The sequence below is a fragment of the Pleurodeles waltl genome, chromosome 9 (assembly GCF_031143425.1).
Source record: "Pleurodeles waltl isolate 20211129_DDA chromosome 9, aPleWal1.hap1.20221129, whole genome shotgun sequence".
NCBI classification, from domain to species: Eukaryota; Metazoa; Chordata; class Amphibia; order Caudata; family Salamandridae; genus Pleurodeles; species Pleurodeles waltl.
In genome coordinates, this window is record NC_090448.1 from 1,074,530,680 (window position 1) to 1,074,558,009 (window position 27,330).

At 48.0% G+C, this 27,330-nt stretch overlaps 1 long non-coding RNA gene across 1 annotated transcript in view; it reads left to right on the forward strand.

The window, feature by feature from the left end:
* The window catches only part of LOC138258780 (uncharacterized), a 167,476-nt gene that overhangs the window by 77,810 nt on the left and 62,336 nt on the right, over nucleotides 1-27,330 (forward strand). The window lies entirely within an intron of this gene.

Below are 27,330 nucleotides of genomic sequence, written 5' to 3' on the forward strand. Positions count from 1 at the left end.
TTAAAACGTTATCAACATTTATTATCATATAATGATACTTATGTTTTATTTTTATGTACTTTTCAATACTGCAATACGTTTGCATGTATATTTTAAAATGTCAAAATAAATGAATTTATGTTAACATTATTTACTATGTGTTTTTGGTGTGTCCCTGTCTCCTTTCTCTTCCATGAGAGGGTGGTGTATTACTAGTAGTGGGTAATGTGTGGTGAGAATTTACACCAGGGTCCTTTGTAGTAAGTCTACACACATATGTGGTTCCACCCCCTGTTCCAATACCTTTAGAGATGTAAGTCTACACTTTGCAGTCAATTTACCCTGCAGAAATAATCAATAGCCAAATTTATATTGAAGTGTACGAGTAAATTTACATGTGTGCATGAACTCATGTGTAAATTTACCTTTGTGAATAGGCCCCACTGTATTATTTATGTATTTATTTATTTTAGATATGGAGGTAGGTTGCAACCCTAGTCTATTCAGGTATACCCTTGGTACACCCATATTATGCATTCGTGTCACTTGTGTTGCTTATTGATGAACCCCCACATTCTATGTGTATGCTGCAGTCAAAGATAATATATACTCAGTCTCATACACATAGCGTGCTCTATTAGGATTTTACTTGTCTCAGACCATGATTAAACCTAAATAGCCTGGTCTGATAGATAAAGAATTTTCATTGACTTCTGATCTCACTCCAGACTACTTATGAATAAAAAAAACAGTGACTCCAAAAACTTACATTTTGCTAAAACTGTCGTACTACTCTCATCCTGGGGGCGAGACTGCTGGTTTTGGGTGGCAGCACCACTACAAGTAAGGGACTGAGTCTATCCCACACCGTCTGGTAGCTGTTGGCCTAACCCTTTTGGCTAGCTAGCAGCACCTCACCCAAACCTAACGGGTAAAGGTGATTTGTAGAAGCCTGATGAAACGCACTCAGACTCCTCAGGGAAATCATAGTAGAACAGATCTTACACCTTTCTTTCAGTTACATGAGTCTCATACATCTGAAGAAAAACTGAAGCAGGATTTGGTTCAATACATTTATTGAAGCAACTGCGTTCTACTTAATGAGGCATGAATTGTGATTATTAGAGAGATGAAACACAACAACATTATCATTGTGACAAGGAACATGAAATAGATAACAAGTCCCAGCATCCTGCACTTAGTGAATCTAAAATCCCTACCTCCACTACTAAAAATCTACATGAGAGCATTAGCAGTGTTAGCCCTAACATGCCCGTACTAGTCTGTACAAGGAAGCCCCGTCACCAGACCTGAATAATAAGCAGGGCCTTTTGATCTGCTGGAAGTCCTCCCAAGTGGATGGAGGCGACAAGGCCAAGTTCAGCAGATCTGCTACAACAAGGTAAACCGTAAGATGGCTGGCTGGAATGTCCCCTCTAGCCTGGTTTGTGGCAGCGTGTTGCTTGATAACAGCACATATTTTTGTTCTGAAACCTGACCTGACGTGATGATGCGTCTTTTCTGTGTAGGGTAGACATTGTACTCTTGGACAGGGAATGTTCAGTTAATTATCATGTACAGCTTTGGGTAGAGCACAAGATGAAATGTTGGACAAAAGAACGAATACATTCTGCGTGGAATGGTAACTAATAAAAATAATAAAACATCTCGGCTAAAATGAAGCCTTGCTAAAAAATAAAAAGGAATAAATGAAATAAATTAGGTAAAAAGGCACAGACCTCAGGCCCAAGCTAAAATAAGTGTGCCCATGCACAGTGCTAAAATAACCCCAAAACACCCACTCCATTGTCAGTGCAAGAATGCAGAGGTCAATTCTAAAAATCCTATACTAAAATCACTACTCCTAAGCTATTATTTAAAAGCAGGCTAAAAGGTAGACTAAAATGTGCACAAAAGAGATAAAATGTCCATGTTGACAAGCAGGACAGACCGAAGTCCGGCCAAATCGAAATGGTCAGTTTACAATTCAAACAAAAATAAATGCTACTAAAGGGCAAATGTCAATGTTCAGCAATAGTCATGATCCCACAAAAAATCACCAATATCTTCAATATTGATGGAATCCATGAAAGATCCTACTTCAGCAGGTGATAATTTACCCAGCTCGTTCGTGAGAAAAAAGAGGGAGCACTCATGTTCCTGCTCCTCAGCCATTGGTCTGGCTGAGGAGGCAGCATTCTGTGCAGTGCCAGATGTAGTATCAGCAGGAGCCACAAGATCTATGAAGGACGGCTCATAGGAAGCATCCCGCAGCAATTGCAATCTCCATTCGGGTGCCTGGCAATGAACCATCATTGAGAACACCAGCAGACTCGCATCCAAGAGGGTATGAGCGGCAGAGCAAGACACACTTCCAGCGCATGTTCAAATACGCACCACAAGCATTGAAAGACGGGCTACACGCCTTGTAGAAGTGGTCTGAATGACAGAGACCAGTTCGGCTCCAGTTATTCCAGGAGAGGTGCTCCAAAGTACTACATCATCCGCCTAAGACACTGTTGGGCTGGTGGAAGCACAATAATTCCCCTTTGTTGTGATGCGGAGCCATTGCAAATGAAAAACAGCAACTGTAGAATACCGCCAATTAATGACACTGGAAAACAGTGAGTGTATGGCTGAAGGTATTTCTCCAAAGACAGTTTAAAAGGTGCGGATAAAACCTGAACCAACCATCTTAAATGCACAATCCCAGTGGTGCCAGGCGTGCCAAAAATGTGACAAATCACTTCACCAAAATATCATGGAAAGTCAGTATTCTTAGGGACTGTGGTGGTCATTACAACCCTGGCGGTCGGTGTTAAAGCAGCGGTAAGACCGCCATCAGGCCAGCAGTAAAAAATTTGCAATTACGACCGTGGCGGAAACCGCCAACAAAGACAGACACTTTAACACTCCGACCGCCACGGCGATACAAACAAACAGCGCAGCAGTCACCGCCAACAGACAGGCGGGAGACAATGTACCGCCCACACTATAATGACAGGCCAATCCGCCACCTTTTCCGGGGCAGATTCACCGCGGATAAAAACACGGCGGAAACAGGAATCCCAAAGGAAAAATGCTCACCTCTACACACCCCACGAGGAATGAGGATGCCATGGACCCGGAACTCCAAATTCTACCTGCAATAGTCTTCCTGCTCCTCTACCAGGAGCACGAACGCCGGCGGCGAAGACCATGGTGAGTACTGCACCTATTACACAGGGGGGGAGGCAAAAAACAGGGACACACACACGCAACACCCCCACCCTCACCCACTACAACACACACACTAATGCATATCAATACATCACAGTTACACCCCCCAAACCCTCCGGAAGAATGCAAAGACAATAGAAAATGAGTGTAACCATTGTAATATATTAAAAGCAAGTAGGCAGAAATATATATATACACCATGTACATAATATATACCAAGCATAGTAGTCCTGGTAGTGCTCTAAGAAAGTCCGTGGAACACTGGGACCACACGGTATGGGCGAGGCATCAGAGAGCAACTAAACAGGCACCTCAGGGGGAGGGAAAGGGGGGGGCATCTCAGCCGCTTGAGTGCACAACGCCAAATCCACGAGGGGGCCACATGCCCACTGTTCAATCCTGGGGAGTGCAAAGCCACAGTCTCACAAGTGGATAACAGTCTCCACTGGTTCTGAGGGGGCATGGTGCCCAGAGTACTTCATCCTGCTAAGGACAGAGGTAGTGGATGACAGTCTCCACTGGTTCTGGAGGGGGCATGGTGCCCAGAGTGCATCATTCACCCCGTGACGGACTCAGTTGCGTCAGTGCCCTTGCCACTCATGGGCCAGCGGTGCTTGAGATGGCGGTGCCCTGTTCAGCGGTGCTTGTGATGGTGGTGCCCTGTTCAGCGGTGCTTGAGTTGGCGGTGCCCTGTGCAGCGGGGCTTGAGTTGGCGGTGTCCTGTGCAGCGGTGCTTGAGTTGGCGGTGCCCTGTGCAGCGTTGCTTGAGACGGCGGTGCCCTGTTCAGCGGTGCTTGAGTTGGCGGTGCCCTGTGCAGTGGGGCTTGAGTTGGCGGTGTCCTGTGCAGCGGTGCTTGAGATGGCGGTGCCCTGTTCAGCAGTGCTTGAGTCGGCGGTGCCCTGTTCAGCAGTGCTTGACATGGCGGTGCCCTGTTTAGTGGTGCTTGAGTTGGCGGTGCCCTGTGCAGCGGTGCTTGAGTCGGTGGTGCCCTGTGCAGCAGTGCTTGAGACGGCGGTGCCCTGTTCAGCGGTGCTTGAGTTGGCGGTGCCCTGTGCAGTGGTGCTTGAGTTGGCGGTGCCCTGTTCAGCGGTGCTTGAGACGCCGGTGCCTTGTTCAGCGGTGCTTGAGATGGCCGTCTCCATTTCAGGTTCTCAGCTGCTGGCGGTCCTTCATGGCCCAGCTGGGCTTTTGCTGGCGGTCCCTCATGGCCCAGCGGGGCTTTTGCTGGCGGTCCTTCATGGCCCAGCGGGGCTTGTGCTGGCGGTCCTTCATGGCCCAGCGGGGCTTTTGCTGGCGTTCTTTTATGGCCCAGTGGGGCTTGTGCTGGCGGTCCTTCATGGCCCAGCGGGGCTTTTGCTGGCGGTCCTTCATGGCCCAGTGGGGCTTGTGCTGGCGGTCCTTCATGGCCCAGCGGGGCTTTTGGTGGCGGTCCTTCATGGCCCAGCGGGGCTAGTGCTGGCAGTGGCCTCCTGGGCAGGTGGGCTGGTGCTGGCGGTGGCCTCCTGGGCAGGTGGGCTAGTGCTGGCGGTGGCCTCCTAGGCAGGTGGGCTGGTGCTGGCAGTGGCCTCCTGGGAAGGTGGGCTAGTGCTGGCGGTGGCCTCCTGGGCTGGTGGACAGCAGGTGGGCTGGTGCTGGCGGTGGCCTCCTGGGCAGGTGGGCTAGTGCTGGCAGTGGCCTCCTGGGCAGGTGGGCTGGTGCTGGTGGTGCCCTCCTAGGCATCATTCACCCCGTGACGGACTCAGTTGCGTCAGTTCCCTTGCCACTAATGGGCCAGCGGTGCTTGAGATGGCGGTGCCCTGTTCAGCGGTGCTTGAGATGGCGGTGCCCTGTTCAGCGGTGCTTGAGTTGACGGTGCCCTGTGCAGCGGTGCTTGAGTTGGCGGTGCCCTGTGCAGCGGTGCTTGAGACGGCGGTGCCCTGCTCAGCGGTGCTTGAGATGGCGGTGCCCTGTTCAGCTGTGCTTGAGTTGGCGGTGCCCTGTGCAGCAGTGCTTGAGTTGGCGGTGCCCTGTGCAGCAGTGCTTGAGACGGCGGTGACCTGTTCAGCGGAGCTTGAGTTGGCAGTGCCCTGTGCAGCCGTGCTTGAGGTGGCGGTGCCCTGTGCAGCGGTGCTTGAGACGGCGGTGCCCTGTTCAGCGGTGCTTAAGATGGCAGTCTCCATTGCAGGGTCTCAGCTGCTGGCGGTCCTTCATGGCCCAGCAGGGCTTTTGCTGGCGGTCCTTCATGGCCCAGCAGGGCTTGTGCTGGCGGTCCTTCATGGCCCAACGGGGCTTTTGCTGGCGGTCCTTCATGGCCCAGCGGGGCTTGTGCTGGCGGTCCTTCATGGCCCAGCGGGGCTTGTGCTGGCGGTCCTTCATGGCCCAGCGGGGCTTTTGCTGAAGGTCCTTCATGGCCCAGCGGGGCTTGTGCTGGCGGTGGCCTCCTGGGCAGGTGGGCTGGTGCTGGCGGTGGCCTCCTGGGCAGGTGGGCTAGTGCTGGCGGTGCCCTCCTGGGCAGGTGGGCAGCAGGTGGGCTGGTGCTGGGAGTGGCATCCTGGGCAGGTGGGCTTGTGCTGGCGATGGCCTCCTGGGCAGGTGGGCTGGTGCTGGCCTCCTGGGCGGGTGGGCTGGTGCTGGCGGTGGCCTCCTGGGCAGGTGGGCTAGTGCTGGTGGTGGCCTCCTGGGCAGGTGGGCTAGTGCTGGCGGTGGCCTCCTGGGCAGGTGGGCTGGTGCCGGCCCCCTGGGCAGGTGGGCTAGTGCTGGCGGTCATGTCCTGGGCAGCTGGGCTTGTGCTGGAGGTGGGCTCCGGGGCATCGGGGATGATGTTGGTCTTCTCCGCCGTGCTGCTCTTCCCAGACTTGCCGGGTTTCTTGTGGCCCTTCCCCACCTTGGAAGGTGTCACAGCTGACTCCACACTCCCACCGGACCCCTGGGAGCGGCTTTGGTGGCTGGAGTCTTCCCCCTGTCCCACCGGGCACTGGCCAACTTCTGATGCTTCACAGGTGGGGGACTGTCTGTGCTGTGGCTCCGTGACACACTGGCTGCCCTGGTGGCCGGTGCACTCCAGATTCCGTTGACTACAGGCACCACTGGTCCCGGAGATGTTGTGGCTGAGGTGCTATTTCGGGACCTAGGAGACGGATGGGGTGGGAGAGGTGTGGTAAAGAGGTCAAAAGTTTTTTTGACACACTGGGACGGGTAGCTGGAGGGGGTTTGGGAGTGGAGGAAGAGGTGGTGGTTGTAGGAGGTGTACGTTTGGTGACTTTGGGTGAAGGTGCATGTGCTGGAGGCTGTCGTGAGGTGGATGGCTGTTGGGGGGGTGTGTGCCTGCGTTTGTGTATCTTGGGAGGGGGCGTGACAGACACACTGGGAGAGGACACAGGGGACGTGTGAATGGTAGTGGGGGTGGTGACTGCACGTGAGTGGGGTGTGGTGGTGGGTGTGCTGGAGAGGGACATAGTGGCTGTAGAGGTAGTGCATGCAGGTGTGAGTGTAGACGAGACTGGGAGGGAGGAGGGAGACGAGGAGGAGAGGGACACAGTGGAGGCAGTGGATGTTGGTGTGTCTGCATGTGTGTGATGCTTGCGTGAGTGCCTGTGGGATGTGTGGTGCTTATGTTTGCCAGAGCTTCCTTTGTGTGTTGACGTGTGTGCATGCTGGTCTGTAGGTGTGCTTGGGATAGGCTGAGGTACAGGGGATTGGGTCTGGGTGGAGGAAGTTGGAGGGGGAAGGCTAGAGACGGGGACAATGGCTGCCATCAGTGCTGAGGCCAGAGTCTGAAAAGCTTGCTGAAGGGCCGCCTGACCAGAATGCATGCCCTCCAGGAATGCATTAGTTTGTTGCAACTGCCTCTCTACACCCTGGATGGCATTCAAAATGGTAGACTGCCCAACAGTGAGGGACCTGAGGAGGTCCATGGCCTCCTCACTGAGGGCAGCAGGGGTGGCTGGGGCAGAGCCTGAGGTGCCTGGGGCAAAGGTGATGCCCACCCTCCTGGGTGAGCGGCCACGGGGCAAAGGCTGGGGGGCTGCTGGGAGGGCGGTGCTGGTGGGGGGGTGGCGGCTGTACCTGTAGATGCGGGGGGCACAGATGTTGCCGCCACCACAAGGGAGCTCCCATCAGAGGACGAGTCCATGTCGCTGGTGTCAGCTACTGTCCCCGCCGTGGAGCTCCCCTCCCCTCCGTCTCACTGGTGAACTCTGAGTCCGTAGTCTCGCCCTCCAGGGCCATGTGGGATGCAGCTCCCTCGTGCTCCGGTGCCACTGCTCCTCCGCCTGATGATGCTAATGCACACAAGAACAGGGAGACCACAAAAAGGGGGGGGGGGCGACAGAAGAAAGACATGTTGAGTGCATGCATTACCGCTACCGTTGGTGGACACAACAGACACAGAAGCCCCCTGCACTACGCCGCGCTCTTGGGGTCCACTGTTCAATTCCTGGGAAATGGCCTACAAGGCTATGGACAACATCTGCACACATAGATGACACAGGGGCATGACTAGGTGTACTTGGCACTCTTCAGAGGTGGGGTGGGGTGCCACATGGCCTGCCTTATGGAGGGGTCTTGCCTACGGAACTCACCCTGGCCTAGGGAAACCCACAGCCCACCTCCCCCACCCAGACACCTCCACTGCATGCAAAGTCAGCAGAATGAGAGTGTACTCACCCCCTTGTGGCTGCTGTGATGCCCTCAAGCGCCATCCAACTCCGGGTAGGCCACCACCAGGATCGTGAACATCAGGGGGGTCATGGTGCGACGGGCCCCCCTCCCACGTTGGGAGGCCATCCCCAGCTGAGCCTCCGCCGTCTTCTTGCTCCAGCGGCGAATATCCTCCCATCTTTTCCGGCAGTGGGTGCTACGTCTGTGGTAGACCCCCAGGGTCCGGACGTCCTTGGCGATGGCACGCCAAATATCTTTTTTCTGTTGGGCGCTGACCTACATGAAATGTACAGGGGAAAAAGAAAAGTTATTACCAACTGCACCGTCAAACTGATTGGCCCCCATCCCTACCCTTGCCATGTGGCACATGCATTCACCGTCTTTCACGCAGCACTCTCCCCCCTTCCTTCTTACATCCAGCCCTATCCACACAGGCATAGCCCATACAACATGCTCCCTGTGTACTTACCTGTTTGTCTGGAGGACCGTAGAGTAGCGTGTACTGGGGGAGGACCCCATCCACGAGCTTCTCCATCTCCTCCGATGTGAAGGCAGGGGCCCTTTCCCCAGTCACTCGAGCCATTGTCTCTTCCAGACCGAGGTCACAGCAGCACTTGCAGTGTAGGTCCTCTCCTGTCGAAGATCAGGTATCGAGTGATTGAACAGATAGAAAATGGCGGTCACGTCCGCAGCGGTGCGTATCATCACCGCCGGCGTACATCGTCATTGGCTCCTGGGACTCATAGGGTTCAATGTTAACCAATGCAGCATTGCGCCGCTGTCTTCGACCACCTACCGCGACGGTGTACAACGCCAGTGCAGTTACCTCACATCCCATTGTCCCACTTTACAGGTCAGGCGCCTTTTGTGTATGAATGGTGTTCTGTGTAAACTGTGGGTACGTCCCTCTGAGTTGTTTGACTCAGTGCTCGCTGTTGTCCTTCATAGGCACCGTCCGCTGGGACATGTGAGGAGATGGCGGCATCCTTCGGTGTACCAACCGTTGGTGGACCTGTTGACAATGGAGGAGCGACATGTGATTATCAAATACAGGCTTGACCGTTGCCACAATCCAGGAACTGTGTACCCAGTTGGAGCCAGACCTGATTTCAGCAATCCGCCATCCCACAGGAATCCCCCTCAAGTGCAGGTGCTGTCAGTGCTCCATTTCCTTGCAAGTGGGTCTTTTCAAACAACAGTGGCCATAGCATCAGGGATGTCCCAGCCTATGTTTTCCAACGTATTGTCCAGAGTGTTGTCTGCCCTTCTGAAGCACATGCGGAGCTACATCGTTTTTCCTCAGGTGGAGGATTTGCCTACAGTGAAAGGTGATTTCTATGCCCTGGGACACATCCCCAACATCATAGGTGCCATTGATTTTACCCATGTGGCTTTGGTCCCCCCCCACAGGAGTGAACAGATGTACAGAAACCGGAAGAGTTATCATTCGATGAATGTACAGATGGTATGTTTGGCAGACCAGTACATCTCCCATGTGAATGCCATGTTCCCTGGCTCAGTGCATGACGCCTACATCCTGCGAAATAGCAGCTTCCCTTATGTGATTGGCCAACTCCAGAGGCACCGTGTGTGGCTATTAGGTGAGCACCTGGAAGCAAGTCAGTGGGAACGGTTGTCTGGGTCTGGGGATATCCCTCAAGGTTAGTGCGTGTCTAACAGTTGTACCTCATCGTTTGCAGGTGACTCTGGCTACCCCAACCTGTTATGGCTACTGACCCCAGTGAGGAATCCCAGGACAAGGGCAGAGGAACGGTACAATGAGGCCCATGGGCGAACTAGGAGGGTGATCGAGCGGACCTTCGGCCTCCTGAAGGCCAGGTTCAGGTACCTCCATATGACAGGTGGATCACTATTCTACTCACCAAAGAAGGTGTGCCAGATCATCGTGGCCTGCTGTATGCTTCACAACTTGGCTTTGCGACGACAGGTGCCTTTTCTGCAGGAGGATGGTCCAGATGGCGGTGTTGTGGCAGCTGTGGAGCCTGTGGACAGTGAAGACGAGGAAGCAGAGGAAGAAGACATGAACAACAGGGACTCAGTGATCCAGCAATATTTCCAGTGAGACGCAGGTAAGAGTACAGACCTGCCTACTACATGTACTTTAACACTTCTACCTCTCTACTGTCTGTCGTTTTCACCCAGTGTATGGTCACTGAGTCGTCACTTTCCCTTACGATTTCACAGATGTGGGTCCCTCTGTATGACATCTGCTTATATTCCTCATGGACTAGAGCTGTGTGACATAGGTATGTTGACATTACAATTGAAAGAGCATTTTGTCACCGTAATTGCTAATACACTATTTCGAAATCACAGACAGACTCCAGATTGTTTTGTGCTTCAAGGATGTTTATTTAAGTGCTCAATATTGGAGGGGGTAGTGAAATGGTGAGGGGTGATGGCAGAGGAATGTCCATGGCAGAGTCCAGTCTATTAGTCTCACAGGTACATTGCCCATATGGGCATTGGAAGTGGAGCTGGGGCAGTTTAAGTATGGACAGGGTGACAAAGTGGGACTGTAGGATGACAATCAGGGTGGTCTAATTTCTTGGCGGGGGTCTTTGCATCATGCTCTGTCTTTGTCCTGGATCTCAGGGACCGTTTGCGGGGTGGTTCTCCCTCTGCAGGGGGTGGGGTGCTGGTGTGGTGGTCCTGTGGCGGGCGTCCTGTCCACTAGCGCCGGCGGAGGTGGTGGGCAGTTCATCGTCCATGCTAGTGTCAGGGGCCCCTTGTAGTGCCACAGTGTCCCTCCTGGTGTTGAGTACTTCCTTCAGAACCCCTACGATGGTGCCCAGGGTGGAGCTGATGGTTCTGAGTTCCTCCCTGAAGCCCATATACTTTTCCTCCTGCAGGCGCTGGCTCTCCTGAAACTTGGCCTGTACTATTGTCATCATCTCCTAGGAGTGGTGGTAGGCTCCCATGATGGAGGAGAGGGCCTCGTGGAGAGTGGGTTCCCTTGGCCTGTCCGCCCCCTGTCGCACAGCAGCCCTCCCAGTTCCCCTGTGTTCCTGGGCCTCCGTCACCTGGACCCTGTACCCACTGCCACTGCCCCCAGGTCCCTGTTGTTGCTGGGGTGGTGAGTTATCCTGGGTTCCCTGTAGTGGTGGACACACAGCTGATTGACGTGATATGGGCCCGCTGGGTGGGCGCTGTGCTGGTGTTTCATGAGGGGGGAAGGTCTGTGGTGGCCTGTGACTGGGTGAGGGGAACCGACTGTCCCGAGTTCCCCGATGGGCCGGGCTGGTCATCTAAATCCAGTTGGACAGAGCTGCTGTCATCACTGTGGGCCTCTTCTGTTGGTGGTGTGGACATATGTGGACCCTCCTGTCCGGTGACGTTGGGTAGGGGTCCTGCAGGGGTATAAAAGGATGGTTATTACATCTGTGTGTGTCATGGTGTGCAATGGGTGGATGACCGTGTACCCCAGTGCTTGCATTCCTGTGTGGGACCTTGTGTGATGATGGTTTAGGGGGTTGTATGGGTATGTGCAGTGGACATGCTTTAGTGATGTGTGTCCATGCTTTGTTGTTGCATGCAGGACTTGGTGTTGGGATGGGTGGTTTGTGATGTTGGGACATATGTGAGGAGTTGGGGTGCTGGGGGTGAGGGTGAGGGTGGGGGTATGTGCGGGCATGCTGGTAGGGTGGGGGATGTAATAATTAAGATTTGTCTTACCAGAGTCCATTCCTCCAGCTACTCCTGCGAGGCCCTCAGGATGCAGAATCACCAAGACCTGCTCCTCCCATGTTGTTAGTTGTGGGGGAGGAGGTGGGGGTCCGCCGCCAGTCCGCTGAACCGCCAGGTGGTGTCTTGAGACCACGGAACGCACCTTCCCCCGTAGGTCGTTCCACCTCTTCCTGATGTCCTCCCGATTTCTGGGGTGCTGTCCCACTGCATTGACCCTGTCCACTATTCTTTGCCATAGCTCCATCTTCCTTGCTATTGAGGTGTGCTGCACCTGTGATCCGAATAGCTGTGGCTCTACCCAGAAGATTTCCTCCACCATCACCATGACCTTGAGCTCCTCCTCCAAGAACCTGGGGTGTCTTTGTGGGGTGGAGTGTGTGGTGATAAGTGTGCTGATATGTTGTGTGTGGTGCGTGGCAGTTCTGTGGGTGATGGTGTTGTGTGTCTGTGGATGTTGTTGTTCTTGCTGGTGCTGTCTCTCTCTGGCCTTTTTTTGGAATTTTTTGTCGTTGGGGTTTGTGGGTGATGTGGGTGTGTGTTTTATATTGTAATGGGTGTGTGGGCGGTGTGTGTATGTGTGTCAGGTGTGTGTATTTCGAATTGTCCAATGTGGCTGTGTTTTGTAAGAGTGTGTGTATTTTGAGCGTGGCAGTGTGTACCACCAATGGAATACCGCAGTTGAAATACCGCCGGGTGGATTCGTGTGTCGTGATAGTGTGGGCGTATTTCTGTTGGCGTGACGGTGGAGGTTTTGTTTTCGCCAGTTTATCACTGACCTTTAGTGTGGCAGACTTGTGTGGGTGTCTGAATTTTGGCGGATTCCAAACTGTGGGTCATGATAGCTGTGGCGGAATTCCGCTACTGCGGCGGTGTGTTGGCGGTCTTCTGCACGGCGGTAAGCGGCTTTTACTGCCAATGTTGTAATGAGGGCCTGTATTTCTGTGAAAGACCTTGCTACTTGAAGATCATAGGTCTCATGGGCAACTATAAGTACCACATGTTTTTTAACCAAAAGACCCTTTAGTCTGCTCAGCTTGTCAAAATTTACATTAGGAGTAGCTATATTAAGCCATATGTCTGCTGCTTTTATCTCTTGTGTGGGGAGAAAAGCCAATTTTTCCAACAAGTCACAATTTGGGGAGACCAAAAGCCTATGGGCTAGAGTCGACAAGGGTGAGACCGTCGCACTCATCCTCCTGGACCTCGCCGCTGCCTTTAACACTGTCTGCCACCATACACACCGCACACGCCTCCACGACACAGGGATTCGTCACAAAGCCCTAAACTGGCTCACGTCCTTCCTCACCGATAGAACCCAAAATGTCCGCCTCCCTCCCTTCCACTCCACTGCCACCAAAATCATCTGCGGAGTCCTCCAAGGGTCCTCCCTCAGCCCCACCCTTTTCAACATTTACAGGACCCTGCTCGCCAATATCCTCCGACCACACGGAATCACCACTTTATCCTACGCAGACAACACCCAACTCATCATCTCCCTCAACCGCAACCCTACTACCGCCAAAACCAACCTCCACGCTGCACTCCTTGACACCGCCACATGGATGACAGAAAACCACCTCAAGCTCAACTCCAACAAAACCGAAATAATCATTTTCGGCCCCAACAAAACCATATGGGACGACTCCTGGTGGCTCACCGCCCTAGGCCCTGCACATACTCCCTCAAACCACGCACGCAACCTTGGCATCATCCTAGACCCCTCCCTCTCCATGACCCAGCAAATCAACGCCGTCACCTCCTCCTGTTTCAACACATTCCGCATGCTGTGAAAAACCTTTAAATGGAATCCCATAGAGACCAGAAAGACCGTCACCCACGCACTCATCAGCAGCAGGCTAGACTGCAGAAATGTCCTTAACTCCGGCACCACACTCAAACTCAAACGCAAACTCCAGAGAATCCAGAACACAGCTGCTCGCCTCATCCTGGACCTCCCTCGCCATGAAGACATCTCATCACACCTCAAATCCCTTCACTGGCTCCCCATCGACAAGAGGATCACCTTCAAAATCCTCATCCACGCACACAAATCCCTCTACAACACAGGCCCAACCTACCTCAACGAAAGAGTGAACTTCCACACTCCCAATCTCCACCTCCGACCCGCCTACCTCGCACTCGCCACAGTCCCCTGCATCCAATGCGCCACCACAGGAGGCAGAACCTTCTCCTACCTCGCCCCCAAGGCCTGTAACTCCCTCCCCACCAACATCCGCAAGACCCAAGACCTCCTGCTCTTCAGAATGAACCTCAAGACAGGGCTGGTCGAACAGTGACCCTCCTTCCCCCCCCCTCCTCCTTCCCCCCCAGCGCCTTGAGACCCTCACCGGTGAGTAGTGCCCTCTATAAATGTTTTGATTGATTGATTGATTGATTGATTGATATGGGCTATGCTGGCCTGCATACCACATCAACTTTTATCATTCAGCATCACATAAGTTCCATTTGAGAGCACCTGGAATGCTGAGAGAATCAAAGGGATAGGAACACCCTTAAGTTCACTATTGAAGCATTACATGCTACTTGCATTTACAGTTGTTTACAAATCATCGAATGGCTCACAGAAGTTCACATTTGCTGCCGCTTAGGAAGACCTCCTTCATACTATTGAAAGATTTATACAGAAAGGTAGCTCCCATACCTCATGAATGTAACTATCACGTAGCCACTCAAATCTGCCTAGTGAATTAAATTTTTTTAAACACAAAGCAAATTGAAATGTTGAAATGGGCAGAGTAATTACTCCATGTATTACCCATACTGCAGATGGAATTTCCGTCACAGTGAACGGCAACCTTTCTGACTTTTTGGTGTTAAGAATGATGCGAATTGCCTTTGTGTTTGTGTCAACTTAAATGTGGCAAATAACTCAGTAGAGTTAACATATTGCCTGGGCACACTGCCAATTTTAAGAACTTGTAATGTCCAACCCAACTACATAATGGACCTAAATTGTCTCTGTCCATGATGTAAAAATGACATTTTGAATAATGTCAATTGCATATCAGACGATGTTGTTTAGGGTGTAAATGTAGTTGGACAATGTGTTCATACCATTATCGAAAACGGCTAGAGCTTTTTGCAAGTCTTTCTGATCTATATGCCTTAACCGGGCAGCAGACTCCTTTTGGGAAAGCTTCCAAATGTCATTATATATTGCATATAAAAAATGCTTTGTGCATGTTTTTTTAGCAGGGGACCAAGGAGTCCTTTAATGGCTGTTAATGTGGAAGTTTTTAGCCCTTGTTGCACATGCTATATGTTGTGACAATACCAGAGAGTTGTGCAATGCCTCAACGTGGGTCAGGTCCGCTTGTTCTTAAACCCCATGCAGAGTTTTCAAAACGCGCATGACAACCATTTGTGTTTCACTGGCCACAAAAACCACCCTTTGGGACCTGAATGTGTTGAATTAATTGTCCTGTTCTGGAGCCACCCATTGAGATGTTTTTCTGTGATATTTAAAATCGTAACCATTTTTTAAATTTGGCTAGTGCGAATATTGGGCGTGTTCGGTTCTTTAATTTTTGCCAAGCCTAAGTAACTTGTTTGTTGTACAGTGTCATTGAGAAATGTAATTTGTAATGGAATAAGGCGTGTTATACATAAAGCCTCCCTACCCTGTAGCTGCCAGTCCCTAGTTCCCCACACACTTTTCAAGTCAATGGGCTTCAACCAATATTTATAACCTTCTATAGCCAACTAGGAAACAAAGGAAGCAGAATAAATCATTTTGATGACAGTTAACAAACTGTTCCGGAATTTTGAAGGTGGCAATTTAAAATAATAAGACTCAGCATTTTAACATGATCCCCAGTAAAATTAGTACATTTTCAATTGCATGTTGCCCAAAATCACGAGGGCTCCAGAAACTTGCAAAATTAATGTACATTTTTGATCATAAAAGGTCCTGTGTTTCTAAATTGCAAAAGGAAGGGTTGTTGAAGGAATGCTGATTTTGTTCCAAGTACGAGACTATTCCTGATTGTGAAAGTAAGTGCAAACAGAAAACGAGATGGCGTGGTTTCCACTACAGCTTTAGCTCTTTTATGTTTTCCCCATTGGAAACTTGACATTTCAGTTTATTTTTGTAACCTACCTGTGCTGTTCATAAGATCGTGTTTTACCACGTCTGTCACATGGATCATAAGAGACAGCTCCAGGCACAGCCTAGGCTGCGTCCATGACACTGAGAGGGTGCCAATACCTTGGCATTGTTCCGACTGGCTCATCTTGCACTTATACCTTAATACCCCTATGGTCATGGAGCTAGAGTTGCTGACTAACTTAAAACTGCAAGTTACAGAACGCTTTTTGTGGCTGAGATCATCTCATTGTCTCCAGGACTCAAGTGGCTTTTAGACCCTTCATGTTTGGTCACAATCTTGTACTGCTAGCCATGAGCTCTTTTTACAAATATTAATGCATGCAGGGTGTTCCCCTACTCACCTGGCTGAGAGATGTACACTTTCCACCTTTTATGCATGCCCTCCTCACTATTTCTAAGCTTGGTGCTCTTCAGTGTTCTACAATGTTCACATGTGCCATACCTTGCTCACCATTGCTGTGTGCATTACCCTCTAATGCGTTAAATTGTCCACCAGTGCCGCGTACACCGTCCACCAGTGTTTGTGCACAGCTTTTTATTGTTGAATATTGTTCACCTGTACAAAGTACTGCCTACCAATGCTAAGTAAACTGCTCACCAGCACTGATGCCACTGACCATGTGAACAAACCTGCATCATTATTTGCATATGAAATAATTATCATGCTTGGCATTACAACTTCCACTGCCATATTAAGCTGCAAAACCATATTCAGACCCTTAGCCTCTGAATGCTGTAACACGTAACCGATATGGAAGCTTGAAAATTCAAATATGAACAAACAACCACTTTATGAAATAGGTATTCCATGCATAACAGAATTCAAATTGTGAATTGTGCCAATGTTCACTGAAAGCACTTTTGAGCAAGCAGTGGCAAAGCCAATAGATTAGCCTTGGCAAGCATGCACATTTTCTATTGTGTTTATTTTCTTGTAAACATATTCTGTAGGCATTAGGAATTTTAAAAATAGTAATGCTGCTGTCTGAAGATGGCGTAGTTATGTTTGCCTAGAAAAATAAATAAAAAATGACCAATCACACACAAAAAACTGGATAAGCTGATCATTCCTGGAACTAGAAAAATGAGCAATTCTCCACCCAGCTAGTATGCCAGGCTTGTTCACAAGGTATTTTTTGTTTTCACCCCACCACTTTCAAAGCTCACTAGCCACCACTAATCTTAGACTGCAATAAGTTACAACAATTCAGATAAAAAGATGTTCTCGCATCTATGGATGCATGGATATTCAAGAATTAATCCACGTCTTTGACATGGGCAAGACACAACCACTAACAAAAAAGCTTTGTGTATCGGACTCAGTGAGTCCTGCCAAGAACGATTACAGGTTCACGCGGTTTTCAATATCTTCTAGTACAGTTGTGTCCTTAATGTTTTCATGTATCAGAACCAGGAAACTAACTAGGGGCGGTTGAAATATTTCGAGGTATTTGGTGACACCGTGTTACTCTTGTAACCCAGAATTCCGACCAATTTCTACCAATCGCCGCATGGCAGAATTTATTCCAGCTAGATTCCAGAAATGTGAGCACAAGTGAGATGTGCGTTCCCTTGCACCATTTTCTAATGCAGGACTACTTCCAGAGTAGATTTCCTGCCACTCGAGTAAATTTCCTACTCAAGCAACAGCGAAACCAACTTGAATGGCTGCGTGCTCTTGTGTGCCCAATGGTGCTATTCTCACTGATTTTTCAGTGCTGCTCACCCTACTGGCACTAAATGGCAGGTGAGCAGCACAACATGCATATTTTCTGCTCATTGGCGAAACTCCACTGAATCCTGCAGAGTTTTTAGGTAACTCTGCCGAATTCCATGGAGTGAAATTCTGCGAGTGCCGCCCACCCCTAGAACTAACCCCATCTGTCCACAGAGGATGCTGTAACTCTAACCAACTGCTACAGAAAAAAAAACTGCAACATTGTCTAAAATGTGTCTCAGATATCATGGAGTTTGCTGTCCAGGAATATTGTAAATGTCCTCCATCAGAAATTGCCTAGCTGAGGGACACAGCGTATCTGTACGTTTTCCTGTTTTAAAAGGAACCAATTCAGTTGTAATTCTGAATAGAATTTAGAATTTTGCAGCCCTCCACAGAACTTTAACACTATATAAAATAAACACACAGGGCATAACTTAGCATCGGTGCAGCAGCAGCCTTTCCCCTTGTGCTGCCAGAGCAGGGAAGCTTTCACTTGGTTACTTCATCCAGCCCCTTGTCTGATTTCTGTTCGCTCTCTCATAGAGAGGGCCATTATTGAACTGTTGATACTCACATTTTATGACATAATCGACTATTTATTTATACACAAAGCACCCTCAGATGCTCTAAAATGCGTTTACAGGCTTCTATGAATACATAGAAAACCAACATCACCTTAAAGTGTAAGAATGTGTTGAAACCCCCTTAGTACAAGTTAACAGGAGCGCAGAGGTCCATTATTCGAAGAGTTCAGCGTAATTAGCTGTATCATCCTGCAAGTACTTTGTAATGCACGGGATCTATGTTCATATCCGGAGAAAATGTAATGGTGACTAAAACACGCACGCACACTATTGGCAAAAGGACACGCACTGTACGTAGCGGGGATGACGCAACACCATAGTGTATTCCGATCCCAAGGCCTCAGTGATTAAATGAAGCGAGAAGTAAACCAATGCTCTCCGTCTCTTCTAAATTGAGTCTCATAGAGATTAATACCTTCTACTAAAGGTGAACGCTCAGGCGCAAGAGAGGGACATGTTCTATTTCCCTCCGTCTCACCTGGATACATTTAAATTGAAGTGTATAAGTCTGCTGGGTGTAGGCGGGGGTGTTCGAGAGGGGAGATGGGAAGGTGGAGGGATTGGACCTTCTTTAAAATGTTATGATTGTATTCCTCTCCGCCCGCCATGCTCCCAGAGGTCTTACTGTGTGTTTCCCCTGCAGCTTTCCACACTGAAGGCCTGCCAACGTGCGGCTTTGTGAATGAGAACGTATTAAATTGTGTGCGACACTGGAAAATATCCTATTGAAATAAATTACACACTGCTTCATTGCTTTGGTGTGGTTCAATGCTCACACCACCTCTCAAACTCCCTCGCTCCTTAACACCCTCCTTTTCAACATGTATACAAGGAGTGAAAACAGTTTGGTTTTAATAGCAATGGCAGTGTGCTGATGCTTTGACTGAGGGCAGCAAGTGAGACAGAGGGATGCGGTGATACAAATGGGCTTATGAAAACATAATTGGAACCTGAATTGGTTCAAGGCAGCTACTGGCATGAGGAGAGGGAGTGAGCGATGGACTCAGGCCGGTGAATATTCGGCTTCCATTTTACAAGTCAGATGATGGGTTTATTTCTAATGTACTCATAGGGAGCATATTAGCTCCTCACGTGTTTTCTCGTCTCTTTCCATACTCATTGAGGAGGACTCCCCTTCACCAAAGAAGTAAGTTGCCTTTCCCTAAAAAAAGGAATTCCTGAATTGTACTCATCTGCCTTATCTGGTTCGGTCCTGCGCACGGACCATAAAATGGGTGTACTCACTAGTGACTGCTCCTGTTTCTTTTTTGTTCACCTGGCCACACTGAGCTGTAGCAGGGCAGAGATCACATATAATGGAGTGATCACAACAATCTGATGGGTTGGGTGGATGGACAGAGGTGTGTTGTTGATAGCAATTGACTAACTGGAGCTCCTCCTTATGGATTGTCAAGCTGGTTGCATGTGTAAGGGACCTGGGCACTGCCCCGGGTAGCTGTGGAAGCCAGAGAAGTGCTGTGTTCCACTCACTGCTCTCCTTTCTGAGTGATGTGTCCCTCACTCCCTACAACTGTGGATCTGCAGGGCTGTCTGTGTTTGATGGAAGAGGACACGAGCGGCTGCAAAAATGATAATACTGACCTGCTTTAGTGTCTACAAGGTACACTTTGCTCTATTGTATGTTAGCTGAGGTGCACCGGAAGCAATGGAAGACTTTATTTGGCTGCTTAAGGCATTGTAATTGTGGGCAGTGCTGAGTTTGTTGCTAATTTGCACACTTGATTATTATTTTCCTTTATGCTTCCCACTCTCTTTCTTCCCTATCTCAACTCATCCCAAAAATGGTGATAGGGGCACTCTGAGTGGTGGCACTCCTGAAGTGATGGTATATATTTTGCTCCTGTTTTTGGAGTGGTAGCCAGATCTACCAGGTAGGGGTGTTGGGTTTTCAAGTTGCTGCGTATAGGGGGACTTTATTTCCAAATATGCACTCAAGTGCCATGTGCACTGTTTCTGTCATGTGTAGGAACAGAGCACGTGGCAGGTCAAGGCTTCTTTGCAATGCCTGTAGAAGGACCTGTTTGCCCTCTGTAACTAAAAATATACTCCTAAAGTTAGATTTGAGGGATATGACAATGTATGTTTCACTTAGATGGTGTTCGATTTCAGGCATTTCGAAATTGTCAAGCTTCTCTTTTCCTCTCTCTGGCAGTGGGGGCGGATGCACGTGTGCCCCCACCCCATGCAATTTGTTCCTTTCAAAATCGTAGAAGACCAATGGCAGTTTCTATGGTCAATGCAAGGGAGCTTGTGATGCCTACATTGTTCTGGAAGTAGGGGCCTTATTCTCATGAGTCCTCTTGGCCTTTTAGTTTTCGGTCCTCCCTCTTTTTGGTGGTATTCTGCTAGAGTAATAGGGCTACCCCAAGAGTTTTGTCTGTTAAGACGCTTCATTTTGGTGATGACAAAGAAAATTTCTTGTACAACCTATGATTAGTTGGGGTGTAAAAATTCGTGTAATTTGCTTCTGGGTAATTGCTTGAAATTGTGTCAAACATATGTGAAAATCCATCATTTAGCACTATAATTTAGTGCAAATGTGTCCTTGCATCATGTTTTGTCAAAACTAAGCTTTTTGTACTAAAAAATAATGCAGAAATCAGAAGCATTACAAACAACTACTGCTCATGTTCTGTTTATTGAAAGCAAAGATGGCAATGGTGCAATTCCAGTAACTTTTTACTTTGACCAGCTCCTGATTATGCGACGTGGCCAATGGCATATTTTCCTGAAATTCACTTGAGAAGCATGTTAGAAATTAGCTCTCTAGTTGGCAGAGGTAGACACCCTGTCCAAGTAAGGTAAGTCAACCTAAATTATCCTGTACTCTCCATCTGTTAGATTGGCACAGAGCAGGCAGGCTTAATTTAGAAGGCAATGTGTAAAGTATTTGTGCAATAACTCATACAGTAACAGTGAAAACACCACACAAAGTGCTCCCTACCAGTTTAGGAAAATACATAATATTTATCAGAATGAAATGAGACCAAAATGATAAAAAACCAATATGCACAAGTCAAGATATCTGTTTTTAAAGGTTTACATGAGTCCACAAGAATCTGAGGTTTTATTGTTTTAACACACAGTACCCGAGATGCATCAAACATAATGAAGCAGAGGGTCACAGAGTAGAAGATGCATCACAAAATAAAGGGATGCATACATTTTTCCGGTGCAGTGAAGGCGATGCGTTGTTTCCTTCCACTCAGCAAGGCAATGTGTAGGTTTCTGGGAGCGCAGCCTTGGTTCTTTACTGTGATGCCGGGATATTTTGATGCCCAGGGATGGTGCATGGAAAATCCCGAATACTTTTTGACGAGGCAACAGGTGCTGCATCGATCCGGCAGGTGATGTGTCAAATTTTACAAGCAGTGCTTCGATTTTCCACATGCTGGGTTTTCTTCTCATAAGTAAACTTTTTGATGGCCCTGAGATTCCAGAACAAGGGGCAAGCTCATCCCAAGCCCTTGGAGAGCACTTGCGAGGGAAGGATGAGTCCTTCCAGCAGAGTCAGGGGAAAGCAGGCAGCAGGGCAACAAGCAGGATAGCAGTCATTCCTGCTAAGCAGTCCAGATGGGTCCTTTGGGTAGCAAGGCAGTACCTCTGACAGAGTCCAGTTGTAGGTTCAGAAGTGTCTGATTAGGTGGGGTCACAGACCCAATATACATACCCAAAAGTGCATTTGAAGTGGGGGAAACCTCAAAGAATGTTTTTGAAGTGAACCCACCCTTGTCTGCCAGGAGCCCTGTGGAGGGGTATCAGCCCTTTGTGTGAGGGTAGACCACTGGCTTTTGAAGTGTAAGCAAGAGCCCTTCCACCGTTCCTGCCCAGGAAGACCCATCAGTATGCAGATGAATGCAGATGCAGCTGAGTTTCCTCTGTTTATGGCTGTCTGGGTGGAATGCACAAGGGAAGCAGTCAACCAGCACAGACCAGATGTGAATTGAAGACAGGCTGTTAGGCACAGAGGGCAGTGTGTGCATAGAAATGCCTACTGTCTAAAAGTAGCATTTTTAAAATAATAATGTAGAATCCAACTTCACCAGTAACTAGGATTTCTCACTACTATTCTAACCATACCAAACACGACAAGGCTATTTCTCTCAGATTAGAAATTACCACTTAAAGAATATAAGGACATCTCTAATGCTGGCCTATGAGAGAAGCAGGCTTCACAGTGATAAATTACATTGGTATCTTGTCACTACCAAGGCATGTAAAAAGTATAAGTACATGTCTTGCCTTTTACTTATATAGCATCCTGCCCTGTGGGGTAGCTAGGGCCTATGTTAGGGGTGACATATGTAAAATAAGAGAATTTAAGGCTTGGCAAGTAGTTTTAAATGCCAAGTCGAAGTGGCAGTGTACACAGCACACACAGTTCTTGCAATGGCAGACCTGAGACATAGTTAAGGGGTTACTTGTGTAGGTGGCACAATCAGTGTTGCAGGCTCACTAGTAGCATTTACATTTACAGGCCCTGTTCACATCTAGTGCACTTTACTAGGGACTTACATGTAAATTACCATGTTTAGAGGAGAGAGCACAAGCACTTTAGCACTGGTAAACAGTAGTAAAGTGCTCAGAAACCTAAAGCCAGCAAAAACAAATTCAACAAAAAGTGGACCGAAAAATCAAAAGGTCTGGTGATGGCCCTGCAGAAAGGGCCTGGTCCAACATGCAGAAAAGTAAGGTGCCGTTCCAGCAAACGGGCCCATGCCTGATGTACAACCGTATTATTTTTGTTTAGCTTGTTAAAGACTTAAGGTTTCAGTAAACAATTCATTCTGAGAGCAAGGATAGACCCTACTGCAAGATCCCTTGTTTCAAGCTTGCACCAAATGGAATTCCTAAGACACTCTTCACCATTTACCAATCTTGTGATCTCTGTATATGTAGTCAGCTATTTAAAATTATTTGCAGTACAAGCGTTACAAGTGTTTGTTGTGCTTGGGTGGCAATTTCCATATTTAAAAAAGTTCACAAGCCACCAATGCCATGTGTTCCCATTAAAAGCAAAACAACATTAGGTAAGAGGATGATTAAAGCACTGCAACAAACGAACAATAAATAAATATAATGGGGAAAAATGCCCCCACTCTTTCCAAGGTAGTTCATGGGCAGAAACGTTGTATTTACACAGAAACCTCTTTTGATAATATAGAACTGAATCCAAGTGGAAACAATATAAAAACCAGAGGATCAGCATGTTAAAGCTAAATATAAGTACTTGTAATTTCAATTTCAAATATAAGTACTTATAGTTTCTGTTGGAAAATGGGTTATTGGTAAGGGCAGGTAATTACCTAAACTTAGCAATATAAAACCAATTTATAAAAATAGGAAATCTTTTTAGGTTTAAAATTGCACCAAAACGAATAAAATTGGATAAAGGGAACCAGAGACATGAATTTTTAAAGAATTAATGCTTTTTAGCACTTTAGAAATGAATAGTGCCAATCTGGTCATCTGGTCGCACCTCGATTGGGGCAAAGTCAAAGTTTAAGGTCAACTGTGATGGAGCACTGCTCGGCTACAGCAAGCGGGAGGTCTTGGTAAAAAGTTTACCTTCGGACCTAGTCGTTTTTTTGAAGATTTTCATCATCGGTGACAAGTCGCCAGTTCAATCTGACCTCCTGGAACTCTTCCTCGGATACGTGTCGTGGGAGCCCTCGGTGGAGATTTCTATGTTCTGACTTAGACGTTTTTTCGAGATGACAATCCTGTGACAGGGGCAAACCTGAATCTTGATCCAACGTCCTTGGAGCCCTCTTCGGATACACTGCCTCGGAAGTCCCGGTCAACTTTCTACGTTCGGACTTAGTCACTTTTTCAGAGATTTTCTTCACCAGGACAAACCTGCAAGTCACGATGGTTCGCGATTGAGGCAAGCGGGATAGAGTTGCCGCAGCGGGTCGGTCCCTTTATGGAGCTTTTTTCCAAAAGTTCTCCAAACTTCTCCAAACTTCTGGATCTTCTTGCAGATGTTCCTTTAAGGTTATTTTGGTGTCCACAGCTCACCCTAAGGTTCCAGAAGCTCTGAGTTGCTCCTTCAGGGTGCAGACTACAACTCCTAGAATGCACTTGGCGCAATCTCCAAATTGGCCACTGGACAGTGGTCAGCTGGTCAGTTTCTTCAGGAGTTGGTGCAGGGGACTCGGGTTAGCAATTTTTCACATGTAGCAAATATCCCTCCTTGAACCAATTGAAGCCAGGCAAAGTCCTTCTTGTGGTGAAGCCCAAGTGTGCAGCTGGTGCAGTCCTCCAGAGTGCAGGTCAGCGGTCCAGCAGGGCTGTCCTTCTTTTCCCATAGTTCTTCCATGTAGGCATCTAAGGTGTGGGTGCAGGTCTGCCAGTTTTATCCTTGTTTCAGGGTGAAAAACAGGGGATCCTGGCTCTCAAATCAGGTGCAGGGTCCTTCCTCCTGTGATGACCACTTCCTGGGAAGTGTGGCAAAAATCAATATCAGGGAGCAACATTCCTCAAAAATCCATCAAGGCTGAAACAGTTTTTTGGAGGTTACATCTGGCTGAGCCCACCCACTGGTGTGGCTAAAAATGCTAAACACAACCCTCTTCTGCCCTCTCCTAATCTGATCAGGGGGGCACCTAATTGTCTGGGTTTGCAGGATGTGAGGGAGGTGCTGAGTTGCTCCAAATGCCCTTCCCTGCCTTTGAAGACTAGTTTGGCAGCCCTCCCCTTCCTGCATCTCTATCTGCTGAGAGAAGTTCTCCTCCCCCAGGCACACCTCTTTGTGTTCAGCCGAGGCCACTTGACACCTCATCAAGGCAGCCTGGCCAAGCTACCAGAGGCTGGCTATTCAGAGAAGGGCCCTGCAGGGCTAAAGTTGGCAACTTTTTAGGTAGAGTTTACCTCTTTACCTGAACTCCTTACCTGAACAAGTTATATTCAATCCAACAGTTATAAGTTGTGGGATTTATTATAACAATTAATTTTAAACCAAACATGAGGTATCTGACACTTAAGGGAACTTTATAAATTAAAATAAAGTCTTCTCATTCTAGCCTATGGAGGTCATTCCCTACAATGAGAGAAAAACGAATTTGGCAGTTTTACCTCATCAGGGCTCATAAAACTATTTTTATAAGGTCCCTGCTTCCAACCCTAGGGACACATAGAGCACACCTTAAGGGTGACTTGTATGTAAAAATAAGGTAGTTTAAGACTTTGGAAGTACTTTTAATTCCAAAGTCGAATTTGCATATGATTTTAGTTTAAAAGCAGCCAGTAAGGCAGGCCTGCCTTTAAAATTACACTGGGTATCTCAGCAGTGCGCCTATGGGTGCAGTACTTATGCTGGGGTCCCTAAATCTACATGCCCTACCATACACTAGAGACTTATAGGTAGGTTAATATAGACATTTATAATTAGCCTAATTTGCATATCCACTTTACACAGAGTACTGGCCCTGGGACTGGTAAGCAGTACCCAGGGCACAGCCAAGAGTCAGTAACCACTAGTATCTGTCCGAAAGGTTTGGGGGTGACCAGGGCCAAAAGGAGGACTTTCCTACAGTTTCCAATTCAAAACAGTTCAAAAGCTAATAGACCACCACAGAAAAGGAAAAGACAAGTATAGGCTTGGGTTATCAGAACACACAGGAATAGTAAGAATGTGTGAAAAAAGGAACCAAGATCAAAACTTCTAACTGAATAGGAAATTAGTAATGCAGTGTCTGCTTGTGCTGCATAATACACCTGAGCAAAAGAAAGACAGCTATGCACCATAGCCACATGCTGGCAGATCTTTGGCAATACAGATCTAATCAAAATTTATTTCTAACCCTTCACACCATTACCTAATGTGCTGAAATTAACGTCACCGCAGTGTGGGGCAGCACATTCTTTTTGGTGTTGTCCTTGCAAGTTTGAACCACTTTCAAAAAACAAATCAAGCAGAAAGATCCACTTACTCGTACCAGTGGAGTAACGAAACTTGAGGGGGCCCCCCTGCAAAGTAGATGGAGGGCCCTCCACTGTTCCAATTCAGGAGCTCTCAGGCCCTGGTTCTGTGCTGAGGGGGCCCCTTGGAGCTTGCAGTCGACCCCCTTTCATCCCCGCACCACGTGGGCTGCGGGGGCCTTTATTATGCCACTGACTCGTACAATATACACCCAAAAGTGCACCAACATATGTGGACTGAAAATTATTGTGGCAGCAGTTATGAAGAGAAGTAACGAACGCACAACAAATCATAAGGGAAAATTATGAAAGGCTATGACACATGCAATGCCAGCATCAAGGCCTCTACCAGGTTTGCTTTTACATACTTTCATCAAGTATCAGTAGCTATTTGCTGCTTATTCATACAATAGCAGGAAAACTATTTCCTCACATATTTACCACTTGTGTTGCACTGAAAGTGAATGGGATGGAGATATATAATAAATGGTGGGCACTGGACAGCAAGGTCTCAACAATTCAAATACTGAATTTTAGGAGAGATGATGATGAATAGGGTTGAGGTTATCTGCGTCTGCCAGAAAGAGAATGACATCCATTCAAAAGTGTGTGCAGAGAAGAAACATTTCCAATACAGTTAAAGCTTTTCATATCTCAAACTCATAGTCTAATTAAATGTATGAAATCTTAGGGCCTGATTACGACATTGACGGATGAGATACTCCGTCATAAATGTGACAGATATCCTGCCTGCTATATTACAAGTTCCATTATATCCGATGGAACTTGTAAAACGAAGGACAGATTATGACCTTGGCGGATGGAATAATCCATCACAAATGTGATGGATATCCCACCCGCAGTATTACAAGTTCCATTGTATCCTATGGTACTTGTAAAACGTCAGGCATCCGTCACATTTGTGACGGAGTATCATATCCGCCAAGGTCGTAATAAGGCCCTATACCTGCCTTGTGCTCCTGGGGTGCGGGGTCAAAGTTTGATACAGAGAAAAGCTTTAATACATGTGCATGACATTGTATTTTTTTTAAAAAACATTTCAATTTTTCAGTTGAAGACGTTGTAGGGCTGCCACTATTTATGGACTAGAGTTATAATCATTAAAGTAATCTAGTTACATTTGCATATTCAAATATAATTAAATGCTTCCACATTACATTATTAAAACATGTACAAAAGATCACTTCGATTACCTTTTTGTATTCCAGATTTGGTCTTCTTCCTTAAAATAGTACATGATGACACTGTTAATCAAATGAGGCAGATAGGGCTGGAGTCCTTTTTTCTTTTTCACCTAGCAGAAGTGTTCTTTCCCATCATTTGAGAATTGTTCTCCAGAATGCTCTGGCTTGCATCGTGGTATAGAATATTAGATTAGTAGCAAATG